Consider the following 12,834-nt stretch of genomic DNA (forward strand, 5'->3'; position numbering starts at 1 on the left):
GCTCATTTATCCTCTTGATCTACTGCTATTTGTACCTTATGATAAACTTGTATAGAACTCTCTAGCATAGAAGTTAACTGATGGTTAGCTAAATCCACTTTTTCCTCAGGCTAGTCATTCTCTATCAGTCTTATATCCTGAAAAGGCTTTAACTCAATCTCCCAACACATTTGATCATCAATATTGGTATATGAGTTATTTACATTAGGCAGTTGAATCTTACCAGTAGAACCAGTGTTACACCATATCACAGTATGGTCAAGGTACAATTAATTTCAAGTCAGTAAGAATTACAGAGGTATTTGCTAGGCCTTCTCAACAGATTCAGCTCTTGCCCATATACCAGATATTATTCTGGACAGTCATCATTATAATTTTTCATTATTTGGTTATTTCTGAGTTCCAAGTTAGCGACAAAACTAGCCATCCTATTTCAATTCGTGGGACTGGGACTGGTTTCCTTTGTATGCTGTTATATGCTGCTTTGTACGCTGTTATATAGGAGGGCCCACCTCCCTTCTTTTTTTTTTTTTTTTTTTAAAGATTTTATTTATTTTATTTTTTCCCCCCCAAAGCTCCAGTGGACAGTTGTTTGTCGTAGCTGCACATCCTTCTAGTTGCTGTATGTGGGACTCGGCCTCAGGATGAACGGAGAAGTGGTGCCTCGATGCGCACCCGGGATCCGAACCCGGGCCGCCAGCATCGCAGCGCGCGCACTTAACCACCAAGCCACAGGGCCGGCCCCCCACCTCCCTTCTATGGGGAGAACACAGGTGGTACTCAGGGATAGGTTCCTATCTCTGCTAACTGTACTACAGGATATATCTCATTCTGATCTATTCTTGGCGCAATGGCAGTCATAGTAAATTGATATATATTACAAGGGTCCTCAGAGACCTCCTATAGGTTTGGAGGTCCATAAGACTCACATAGGTGTGCCCCATGAGCCTCAGCAGCTGGATGGAAGGCTATTGCCCCATGGCCATTTTGGCCTCCATCTGTATTAAAACAGTCAAGAAGTCCTGTTGGGTTAAAGTACAAGCACTTTCCCCATGCTGGACCTAGCACCATCCAGCATTATTTGTTGAGTCTGCCTGATCTACTTCACTAAAGGACTGACTCTCATCCTTTGTCTTCCTCTTGGAAGAGAATCCGTGTAGTCTTCTTATTATAGTTAAGAAATCTTCTTCCTCTGAATGCTGCTTCTCATTAAAGTGAGTTCAACTTGTCCCATGATACCTAGACTAGCACCTGTCTCCTATGAAGCTTTTTTCTGTCTCATGGGCCAATGTTGTTTAATCCACCATGCATATTGTTGCCATTGTGTACTAATGGCCTGAGTGCAGTTAGATACACGTTTTGTACCCAAAAACGTTGGGACTTCCACTAGGGTTAGATGAGTGGTAGGTATGTGTAGATGTAATTTAGTCTAATTATGCCATTAGGCCTCCCATAGTGTTCCTCATCTCAGAGTGAGGCTGTCCTCCAGGGAATTTGGACCTATCATGTAATGCCTACTGCTTTAATCCATCTGAAACCCATTGTTTTTTCTATTCTGTTTAATAGCTTTCCATCTACAAAAACAAGGGCGATATATATTTGTGCACAACACACTGTAGCATGTCAGGCATGCCACTGCTATATTTTGTCCATTATAAACAGGGAGCATTTTCTAAGCATTCTCTCATCAAGGTTTATAGTGACACAGAAATCAGTCTGCCGGGAGCTGTACAGCAACAATTTGATGGCCTGGTAGAGAGTAGTTCCCGGAAATTCCTTCCCAAATGATATGCTTTGTAGTAGACGTATCCTGAAAAAAAAGAGTCAAAAGATACTGGCACATAGGGTTAACTACATCAACAATTGGTCCAGTTCATCATCATATGGTTTGGCCAAAATGCATCCCAGAGTGATGCCCCTCAGGTTGCAGGCTTCCATTTGACCTTGCCAGGTTCCAAAATCAGGGGTGGTCTCTGCAAACATGGCTTCACCTTTTCAGGCATTTGATATAATTGTATTAAGAGACAATATCATTCTTTTGCTTTGAACCTCCCTCAAGGCACCAATGTAATATTGGATTTCCCTCATTGCATAAACCATCTAGCCATTCCTTTTCCCTCAGCTACTATTTCTCCTTATCTCCATTTGTCATTTATTTTAGCCCAAACTTTTCCACCTTTTGAAGGGATATTAAGGTCAGTCACTGTGCCGGTCCAGATTGCCAACAGCAATACCAGTCTAGCAATGCCTCCCCCCTCAGTCTATTCCCATTCATATGGGATAGGGTTACATGGGTACAGAACTAGTGGGCTATTTTGACCACTAGTGATATAGCTGTATTTACTGTCAGATCCTGCTGTCTTCACTCAGGTACTCACGCTGGTTTCTGGGACCCTTTTTGTCTTTTTCTGGCTGGAAAAAATAGGGTTCCATGGTGGTGAGTCATACCTCCTAATTTAGTCCAGTGCTCTGGACATTTGTCTGTTGTAGCATGGTAGTAAGGAGTTACTTTTCTTTCTGGCAAAGAGATGTTTTTTGCTTCTCTGTGAGGTCTCTTCTGTTTTTCCTTGGGTCCCGTAAACTGGGGATTGTGCATGGGAATTTCCTCAGCTCCCAAAACCCGTGGATTTGGTGTGGGAATTTCCTTAGCTCCCCAATCCCTGGAAATTGCATGTGGGGGTTCACCTGGCTCTTCACTCCGGAAATTGTGCATGAAGGCTCCCTTGGTGCTCTGCCCTGGAGACTGCATGAAGCGTTCCCTCAGCTCTCCAATCTCAGTTTAACTCTGTTAATCCTGTGGGCAACTCATTCTGTCAGGTGCCTTCACTCCTCTTCTTCCCTCCTTACTACATGCTTTGCCACTACTGTGCTTACTTAATTTAATATCTTCATAAATAGCAAAAGTTTACCAAAGGCAATTTGGAACTTCAAAGACCTCTTTGGAAACTTGACGTCTTCCCAAACTGGCTCATCTAGGATCTGTCCCCTCTCATCACTGCCACTCCTTCTTCCTCCTTTTACTACCTCTGATCTTCCCTTCAGCTCCCTTAAATCCTTTGATCTATCCCCCTTCAACATCCCTGCCAGACCTTTCCCTTCCCACTCCAGCCTCTCAACTTCCTATAGTCATTAGAGCTTTAGGCCTCCTGCCTCCACTGGGGGACTTTCGAGGGGCTCAGGGACCCCAAAGCAACCACCTGAGGTTGAAAAAGCTAACTGGAAACAGACTGGACATTCTCTCTACTCAGATGTCTTTGGAGACACCCAGACGGCTGCGTGCAGTCTCTTCGGTCCCTAATACTAAATTTATTCCACAGCCTTCATAAGATGTCAGAGAAGATGATGGGAAACTTTAGCCCTCATATTGAACGGATAACTCCACTAGTCACATCTGCCAGAAACACACTCCTGATAAAAATATAAAGTAGGGCAAAGACAAGGGCCAACTCTATTGTATAAATCAGGGAGTTTTGTATTTCGGTGTTTATGCCTGACTCATGGCTAAAACTTTAGAATAAAGCTTTATTTATATCTGTCTGTATGTTTACGTAAGTATGTTATGTCTATGTGATATTTTCCTAACTTCAGATGGTATTACCGAATGGTTCAAACTTCTTGACAATTTTCGACATTTTGTCTTCCCCAAATCTAATCCTAAGTAATATCTTTTACACCTAAAACTGACTTTGGGATTTCCCAGAGGGTTGCTGGAAAACCACAAAGGATTTGTTCTTTCACCTTGTAAAAAGAGTGCTAAAAATAATTAGGTTTATTTAATATTGTACAAATTATTATATAAATAGTATAGGAAGTGTTGTCAAAAATACTTAATCTTCTCTAGATTAAAGTTGTTTGTTTAAAATGTTATTAATATAAATATTTCAAAAATTATATAAAATTTCTAGAGGTTTGTCATTGCTTTCACTGTCCATGATGTGTTTCTATTTATTAGAGTCCTCATGCTGCTTTGCCTTATATTAGGCAATAACAATGCAATTTTATCAGTCATAATTTAGATTATTTTAAAAATGTCAACTTGGTCACAAATTTACTCTTTAAAATCCAGTATATTTTAGGCAAGTGGTTTCCAATTGGGGATTTACATCACTTTCCTATACAGTTTTATTAATATATAGATGTTTAGGACCTTTTATTCAGCTCTAAATCTCATGGTTATAAATATTTTCTTACTGTCATATGTGTGTTCTCTCTCTGGCTTAAAACTTTCCCTTGTAAAAAAGTTGCTGTCACTTTAATCTCCATAATATATAAAGAACTCACACAACTGAACAACAAAAAAACAAACAACCCGATCAAAAAATGGGCAGAGAAAATGAACAGACACTTCTCCAAAGAAGATATACAGATGGCCAATAGGCACATGAAAAGATGTTCAACAGCACTAATCATCAGGGAAATGCAAACCAAAACAACACTAAGATATCACCTCACGCCCATTAGAACAGCTATAATCACCAAGACAAAAAACAACAAATGATGGAGAGGATGTGGAGAAACAGGAAGCCTCATACACAGCTGGTGGGAATGCAAACTGGTGCAGCCTCTATGGAAAACGGTATGGAGATTTCTCAAAGAATTAAAAATAGAAATACCCTATGATCCAGCCATCCCACTACTGGGAATCTATCCAACGAACCTAAAATCAACAATCCAAAGAGGCTTATATACCCCTATGTTCATTGCAGCATTATTCACCATAGCCGAGAAGTGGAAGCAACCTAAGTGTCCCTCGACTGATGATTGGATCAAGAAGATGTGGTATATATATACCATGGAATACTACTCAGCCATAAAAAAGACAAAATTGTCCCATTTGCAACAACATGGATGGGCCTGGAGGGTATTATGTTAAGTGAAGTCAGCCAGAAAGACAAACACTGTATGATCTCACTCATATGTGGAATATAAACCAACACATGGACAGAGAAAACTGTATTGTGGTTACCAGGGGCAATGGGGGTAGGGGGTGCACAAGGGGTAAAGGGAGACGTATATATGGTGATGGACAAACAAAAATGTACAACCCCAAATTTCACAATGTTATAAACTATTAAAACATCAATTAAAAAAAAGAGAAAATAAAAGTTGCTGCCACTATAGTTGCTAAACTTTTATTAGGACAAGTGTTCTGTACATGGAGAATTCCACTGGCTCTTTCAAATGACTGAAGGACACATTTCACTAGTAAAGTCATCCAAGAAATCCAATGAGTTCTTCCTTTATCATAAAAATTACATTGTCTTTATCATCCCCACTCATCTGGAATGATAGAGCTAATGGACTATTAAAATTAAAGCTTGCTAAACTGATGAAAGGACTCAATCTCCCACGGGCTCATGGCCTAAGGTTTTACCCTTATCCTCGATTGCCCTCTGGTCCTCTCCTGCTGAGTCACACCAACTGTCCCCATATAAAATAACTGGCTGGCCCACAGAATTCCCTATTCTGTCTGGGCTCTTGAGGATTCTAACCTGTCAATTCAGATATTCTAAAATACTGCAAGTGATTTATTAATTATACCCAAACTTATCTTCAACAGGTAGAGTCTGCTTTTCCTCCAGTTCTCCCAAGCAAACCACTGTACAACCTAGAAACTGGAGACTTAGTTCTCTAAAGACAACATCACCAGAAAACTAATCTTGAACCCTGTTAAAAGGGCCCTTGCATTGTCCTATTTACATCACTAACACCGCTGCCAAACCCCAGGGAGTCAAACCCTGGATTGATGTTTCTTAACTGAAAAGATGTTAAAAGCTACACTAATTGGGGCTGGCCCAGTGGCATGGTGGTTGGGTTCATGTGCTCCACTTTGGCAGCCTGGGGTTCGCAGGTTCGGATTCTGGGCGCAGACCTACACACCACTTATCAAGCCATGCTGTGGCAGGCGTCCCACATATAAAGTCGAGGAAGATGGGCACAGATGTTAGCACAGGGCCAATCTTCCTCAGCAAGCAAATAAATAAATAAATAAATAAATAAGTCCATCCCAACTGAAGACTTTAACCTGAGTGTCACTTGAGAGCCTCCAGAAGCAGACATCGCCACAAGGTAGACTCCTTTCCCAAGAACTTCAGACCAAATAGATGACATCACGAGGTGGTCAGCTTCTGCCCAAGATGCCAGAACAAGACCCTGTAGGAGTCTCTTGTGCACTTCCTAGTCTCATTTCTCATCATTTTTACTGTCCTTCTGTGTAGTATCCTCCTTTTTCTCTATCTCCTCTGGTGTCATCTTTGGTATCCACATAACTCCCCCCATTGCAACTGCAGCTTTCCATGAGACTTCATTTGTATGATCTCCTCTTCCCCTTCATCCAAGCTGTTCTCTGTTTTAACAATTCCTCCATTCCTGCAAGGACCCCAGAATCCTTTGCTCAACTCATAGCAGAGTCTCACAACCCTAGTTTTGATTGCTGGTTATGTGCTGCCTTTTCTTTGGAAGCCTCTAGCTTCCTCTAAATTCCTATGCCATCTTAGATTTAAGGGCATCCTTTCTGTTGTTATTCAGGGGCCCTTTAGATTTTCTCCCTAGAATTCAAAAGGAATCTCCTCCAACCTCAATTCTTTTCAAAAAGGGCAATCTATGCTTAACCAGACTGCCTTCTTTTCTCACCTTAACTACACTATTACCTCTGATTTAAGTTTTCCAGACTCTAGATGAGCCAAAAGTTCTAAAAATACATGTTACAACTACAAGCTTAGGCAGAATCCAAGCCCCAGAAGGAGGCTGTGGCCTTCTTTTCTCATCAGGTTCTCAAGAAGCCTTAGAACAAGAGGCTGAGAGACTGGGAGTTAATCTAAAAAAATTTGCTGCAGCAAATCATGTATGGGCAACCTGCATGCCTAGAGCTGCTGCCGTATGGGCCACTCAGAAGTTCACTGGAACTCTTACATCTTCCGTGCTCTGCTACAGGAAATAACCATGACAGTGGACAATCCCACCAAACCAACAATATCATTGCCGGAGAACTACAGGAACTCTGGTGAGTGGTCCTTCATAATCGTCTGGCATTGGAGATGATCCTAGCTTCTCAAGGGGGCACCTGTGCAATGATCGGAAGCCACTGCTGTGCATGTGTTCCCTGAAACCGCTCTGATCTCTATGCCATCACCAAAAACATTCAGATATTCCAGGAAATTCTTTAGATTGCCACTGTCATGCTCACTCCACTATCTGAATACGCTTCAGGCCCGAAGCCTAGGAATCTTTTCGATTGGCTCTCTCTGAACCTTAAATCTTGGTTTTATTCCTTTATTCAACCTTTAATAACTATTATTTTATTTCATTCCTATGTGTATTTCCTGTTAAATGGCTAATCTCTGAGACCCTCCAACAGCTGTCAGCCTGGCAACACAATCACCAGATGCTACAGTAGTCAGTCCTTCGGGAATAACAAGAACGTGAAGGCCAGCACCCCCTTGAAAACTATTTGGACCAAACTCAACTTCCCAATGAATCTTATTCCATCGCTAATAGTGTTTAAGGACAGACTTAACTATCTCTAATAGTGTTAAGGACAGACAAAGTCAGTCCTTAGATAACAGGGGAGACTGACTAAGAGTTCACAATTACCCATTGCTTACCCTCTGCTTTGTCTTGACCAAACTTTAGTCAGTCTTTTCCCTTCCTACAGGTTCCTGAATTCTGCTTGCCCTCAAGCCTGAGCAAACACAAAAAAAAGGGGAATGTGCCCCCCTTCTCGGCTTCTCCTGGGAATCGGCTGAGAACAGCAGGACACTTTCCTGTCAGACCCCACTGGTCATTTCCCCTTGCTGGTCCAACTTCCCCTCCAAAGATTCTGCTTATCTCCGCTTGCCTCCTTCTTACCCTATAAAAGAAAAGCCTTTTTCTGCTTGATTTTGAGACCTTTGCAGACTTTATGGTCACAGCATTCTCCCTATTGGAGAGGGAGAATTCTCCCCTCCCCCATTGCAACAGTACCTTTCCCTCCCTTGCAATAATCCTTTTGAAAAAAACTTTATCCTTACTAAGTCCTGATTTGTTTTTCTTTGACAACCAACATGCAGCAAGATGTGTTAATAAGGGCCCAGACCTCTGTTTCATCAACCAATAGGTAATTTAGGGCTATGCTGTTAACTAACACTATGGCTGCTAAAGTATGGTGAGATTCAGCCAAGAATTCCAGTCCTTGGGCAATTTATTTAATTTGTGTGGATAACTCCTACTACATGGCTATCTGTGTTTCTTTTCATTGCTGTGTGGTGTCCTGCACATATGCTGTTCCTACTGCTCCCTCCCAAATTTGTGATCCTAAAGTGGTTAGTATCAGGGGACTGTTTGGAAAGCTTGTTTGTGGCGTTGGGGAGTTGTGGCCAGTGTGGTTGGTGTGGGCAAGTCCTTGGGGGGTTCTGCTGCTGAGTAAAAGTCCACTGCAGTTTTGAGTCAAACTCAGTGTCCAGTGTCAGAAGAGGGGAAGCTTATAATAGGGGAAGCCCTTTACAAGGGCTTCCCTTACAGGCTCACCAGTCTCCCTCTGTTGCCTGTGTTCTGTGTTCCTGTGAAGGCAAATTGTGTGGCTTAGTGCAATTATAGGTAGTCATGATAGGAGCTTATAACATTATAGCCAAATAAACGTGCATGCTATCTGCCTTATATTCAGCATCTGGGTCAACTCAATCGGTTATGGGCTCAGCCCATAATTTGGCCACATATTCAAAGTGACAATTGGCCCATAGATTTAGAAGGCACCTGTGAGTCTCAAGCCCTATGTTAGAGTCTGGCTTAGCCAGAATGGGTGTTGCTGGGGGTAGTAGAGAGAGGAGGAGTGCTAGCCTCAGTGTTGGTGTCTGTGGTCGTGTTAGTAGGACAGACCGAGCCTGAAGAGCCAACAGCGTGCTTCCCATGGTCCCATCCTGACCCGTGTTGTGTGTCTCCCTGTGGTGTGCACGTGGCATGTTGTTTCCCGACTGACCTTGTCAGCGGTGGGGTGTAGATTGCCAGGGCAGGTGATCCATCAATGGGTGTGTGGCCTACACTGGCGAAGGTAGGAACTTCTCAGGTGAGGAAGGGGCACAGCAAGAGAGTAGGGGTGAAAGTGGGAAGTTGTCTGAGGGCAGCAGTAGGGCATCTGATTGTCCCTTGGGTATTGCCCAAATGGTGTTACGGGTCCGGGGCTGATTAATTCCACCTCCTGAGTGTCAGGAGCAGGTCCAGATTGTTCCGTGGTGGTGCTTTTAGTGGAGCACGTGGGCGGCAGATGAGGACGCCTCTCTCTCCAGATGGTGGTGAGTGGTTTGCTCAGCTTACACTGGATGAGGAGCAGAAGCAGGTCCCAGGGATTGGGGGCAGAGAGGCTAGGCTCTGGATTTTCTGTGAGGGAGAAGGGAAAGATGAGAGTACCAGGTGGATGTTCCTTTGCTGTGGGCAGCAAAGTCAGGGCTCCCATGTCCATGAAAACTGGTAATTGGGTTGTGTCCAGTGGGTGTGTACACCAGCAGAGGTCACAGCGTCTCTACTGGTGGTCTCTTCATTTATTGTGAATTTTAATATGGTGCAGTTATGCCATAGGGCTGTGCATTTAATGTAATCAAAACTGTGGGCAGTATTTTGGAACTTGAGGGACCTCCAGGTACTCAGGAGCCCTTGTTTTAAAATACCAGTATGTCTTTTTATGATACCTCCTGCTGTACGACCATAGGGTAGGTGGAAAACTCAAGCAATGTTATTTTCTAATGCCCATTGCTGTGTTTCCTTTGCAGTGAAGTGGGAGCCTTGATCTAATGTATAACATGTGGTGCTCCCAAAGGCTGTAAGCGTGTTGTGTTATCCCCTCAGTAACAGTAGCAGAGGTTGGCGCTCTGCATGGGTAAGCCGATAGAAGACCTGTGTCAGTATCCACTATCGTTAAGGCATATTTAATAGTTCCTGCCGCTGCGGGGTGAGGCCAGATAAAATAAATTTGCCACTTCTGATGTGGCCCTCCTCCTCTGTAACTTTTTCGCCTGTGCAGTATGCCCAGTGTCTAGATTTCCGGCGTCTGGTACATTCCCTAATGGCTTTGTTTAAATATCTCTGCGACGTCAACTCCTCTGTTAACAATCCGTTTTCATCCCCCCGTCATGCCCAAATTCCCTGACTTCTTGTGTGCCCACCAATAGAAAGGGCAAGGTGGTTCCTCCCAAGGGTCTGGAGACTCCCCTTCCTCCTAGATGCTCACCTGCTTTGGTGGTTCGGTTAATTCATCAGGTTTGGCATTGTTTCATGCTTCCTTCGTGTTTTTTTTTTTTTTTTTTTTTGATGGGCTGAGGTATGGTGCACCTAGATGGCGGAGTGGGAGCCAGTGTGGCATTTCCTCACGTCTCTGTATCCCAAATGTCTCGGCTTGTATTTTCCAGCCCTGATTTTGCCAAAGTCCTGACCAAGTAGTTAGCTCATTAGCCACCGAACAGGAGTCAGTAAGATATGAGCCTTGGGCAAACACTTGTCAAGGGCATGCTCTATTGCTGGGAGTATTGCACACAGCTCAGCCCACTGGGCACTTGGCTCTGTCCCCTGTCTGGATTGTGGAGTGTTTGAATAGGGGTGACAGGATGCAGCTGTCCAGTGTCTGCTTCCTTATACCTCATCTCGCTCCATCGGTAAAGACAGACCATTGCTTTTCTTGTTTTGCGAGTGCTGACCGTCCTCCCTCCCATCCCCGTTGAGCAAGGGGCAGAGGCATTTCTGGGGTTCGGGCGAGGAAGCCTCAGGGGCAGGGTGTGTGGCTGTTTCCTCATGGAGTTTGTGACACTCCAGTAGGACCAGGTTCTGCATGACCTGTAGATCCCATTTCCATTTTAATGAGGTGGCCTCTGACACTGATCCAGTGTTATGGGGAGCTTTTCCGCTACTCAGGGCATACTGGGAATCTCGGCCTGTGGGGTAACTGGCTCTGCCCCAGAAAGGGCCTCAGTGTCCCTAAGTGCCCTGTATGCTGCCAGGAGATGCCTCTCCGGTGGCAGATACATTTGGGCTGAGACTGGGAGTCCTTCACGGGAGAGCCTGTGGGCAGGGTTTGCCTCTCCATTTGGTCCAGAGGCCCCAGGAAGCGACTTTTGAGGTGGCAGAAACTTCTCATTGTGAGTCCTGCTCTCGGGGCACTAGTGGGTGAGCTGAAGTGCTCGCCTCCTTGATTTATCCAGTGCCTGTTGTTGCTCAGGTCCCCACTGAAAATGGGAGACTTACGGTGACCCCATAGACAGGATCTAGCAAATATTAGAGGTGAGGAATGTGTTGGCACCAGAATCCACACTTTTCTACCAAATGTTGGGCCTCCTTACCAACGTGGGGGTTTGGAGCACTAGGAGGGCTTCTTTTACTAGATTGGAAATAGTTCCCCCCTCTCAGTTCCAAATGTAGCCCCCGATTTAACAGGCTGGCAGGGCCCTTGTACCCCGGGAGGGGGGCAATTGCCCATCCCCTCAGTGAGGTGTTCACCCAGGGTTGTGACAGCCCGTGAGACAGAGTCCAGGCCACAGGCTCCTGCAGAGCGGAGTCCTCTACAGTCTGTAGTTAGCCTCCGCTACCAGTGGTGGCTGTAGCACAGGCCTTACCAGGGAATTGAAAGGCAGGATGGTAGGTCCCCCTTCTTTAACTACGTCGGCCATCACAGGCCATCATCCTTCAGTGCCTTGGCGTAGCTGGTGCTGTGGCGTATGTGCCACCCATACTGGTAGGGGAATGTCAACTGGTTCCCACTGGGCGGCGCCCAGCAATAGTGGAAAAGCCTTAGGCTTGTTCCGTGAGGTTGCCTGCAGACTGAGACGGTCCATTCCAATAATGGGAACAGGGATAATCTCCAAGGAAACAACCAAGGCAGAAACATCTTTTAGCAAATCTGGGCCAATTTAATAGTTAAGTGGGTAATTTTCTCTTTAATTACTTCTCCTCTCAAGCTAGTCACCTCCATTTTGGGGCATCCATTTAAAGCATGAGAGCTCCCTGGGCTTAGGGAGGTCTGAGCACCCGTGTCCTACAGGGCCAGCCAGTGTGTGTATGTTTTGGAGCCCAAACTACAGTTAATGTGATAAAAACACCATAGCCTTCCAGAAGGGGCCCCACTGCTGTGGCTGCTGGGTCCCTGTGTGGGGGCTGGTCCCGGCCACTGGCGGAGATCAGAGGCAGGTCCTGATAGGGAGGCTGCCTCTGAAGGGGAAGCCTGTGGCTGCTTGTCATCCAACCCTAGTGAGTATTGTCGTTGCTCCACTGATTCATCAGAAGCTCTAATTTGGGACTCTTGTCCCTTAGGGTTCAATATGACCTGTGATAGTTGTTTATGTGTCAACTTGGCTGGGCCACAGAGTGCCAAGACACCTCTCAAACATTATTCTGTGTCTGCAAGGGTGTTTCTGGGTAAGATTAACACTGGACTCAGTAGACTGAGTAAATCAGATTGTCCTCCCCATGGTGGGTGGGCATCATCCAATCAGTTGAAGGCCTGAAGGGCACAAAAAGCTGACCCTCCCATGAGTGAGAGGGAATTTCCACCTGCCTGACTGTTTTGAGCTGGGACTTTGGTTTTTTCCTGCTTTTGGACTCAAACTGAAACATTGGCTCTTCCTGGGCCTCAAGCCAGCAAGTGTTTGGACTGGAACTCCACCATTGGCTCTCCTGGGCTCTGGCTTGAGGACTGTAGATCTCAGGACTTGCCAGCCTCCACAGCCACGTGAGCCAATTCCTCATAATAAATCTCTTTCTCTCTATATACATCCTGTTGGTTCTGTTTCTCTGGAGAATCCTGACTAATGCATAACCTGTCTTGTTTTCTCAGGGTTCACGCTTAACAGAGGCCTGGCTGTAGGTGGTTTGTTTGCC

The sequence above is a fragment of the Ceratotherium simum genome, chromosome X (genome assembly GCF_057802395.1).
Source record: "Ceratotherium simum simum isolate JZ-2026a chromosome X, ASM5780239v1, whole genome shotgun sequence".
NCBI lineage: Eukaryota > Metazoa > Chordata > Mammalia > Perissodactyla > Rhinocerotidae > Ceratotherium > Ceratotherium simum.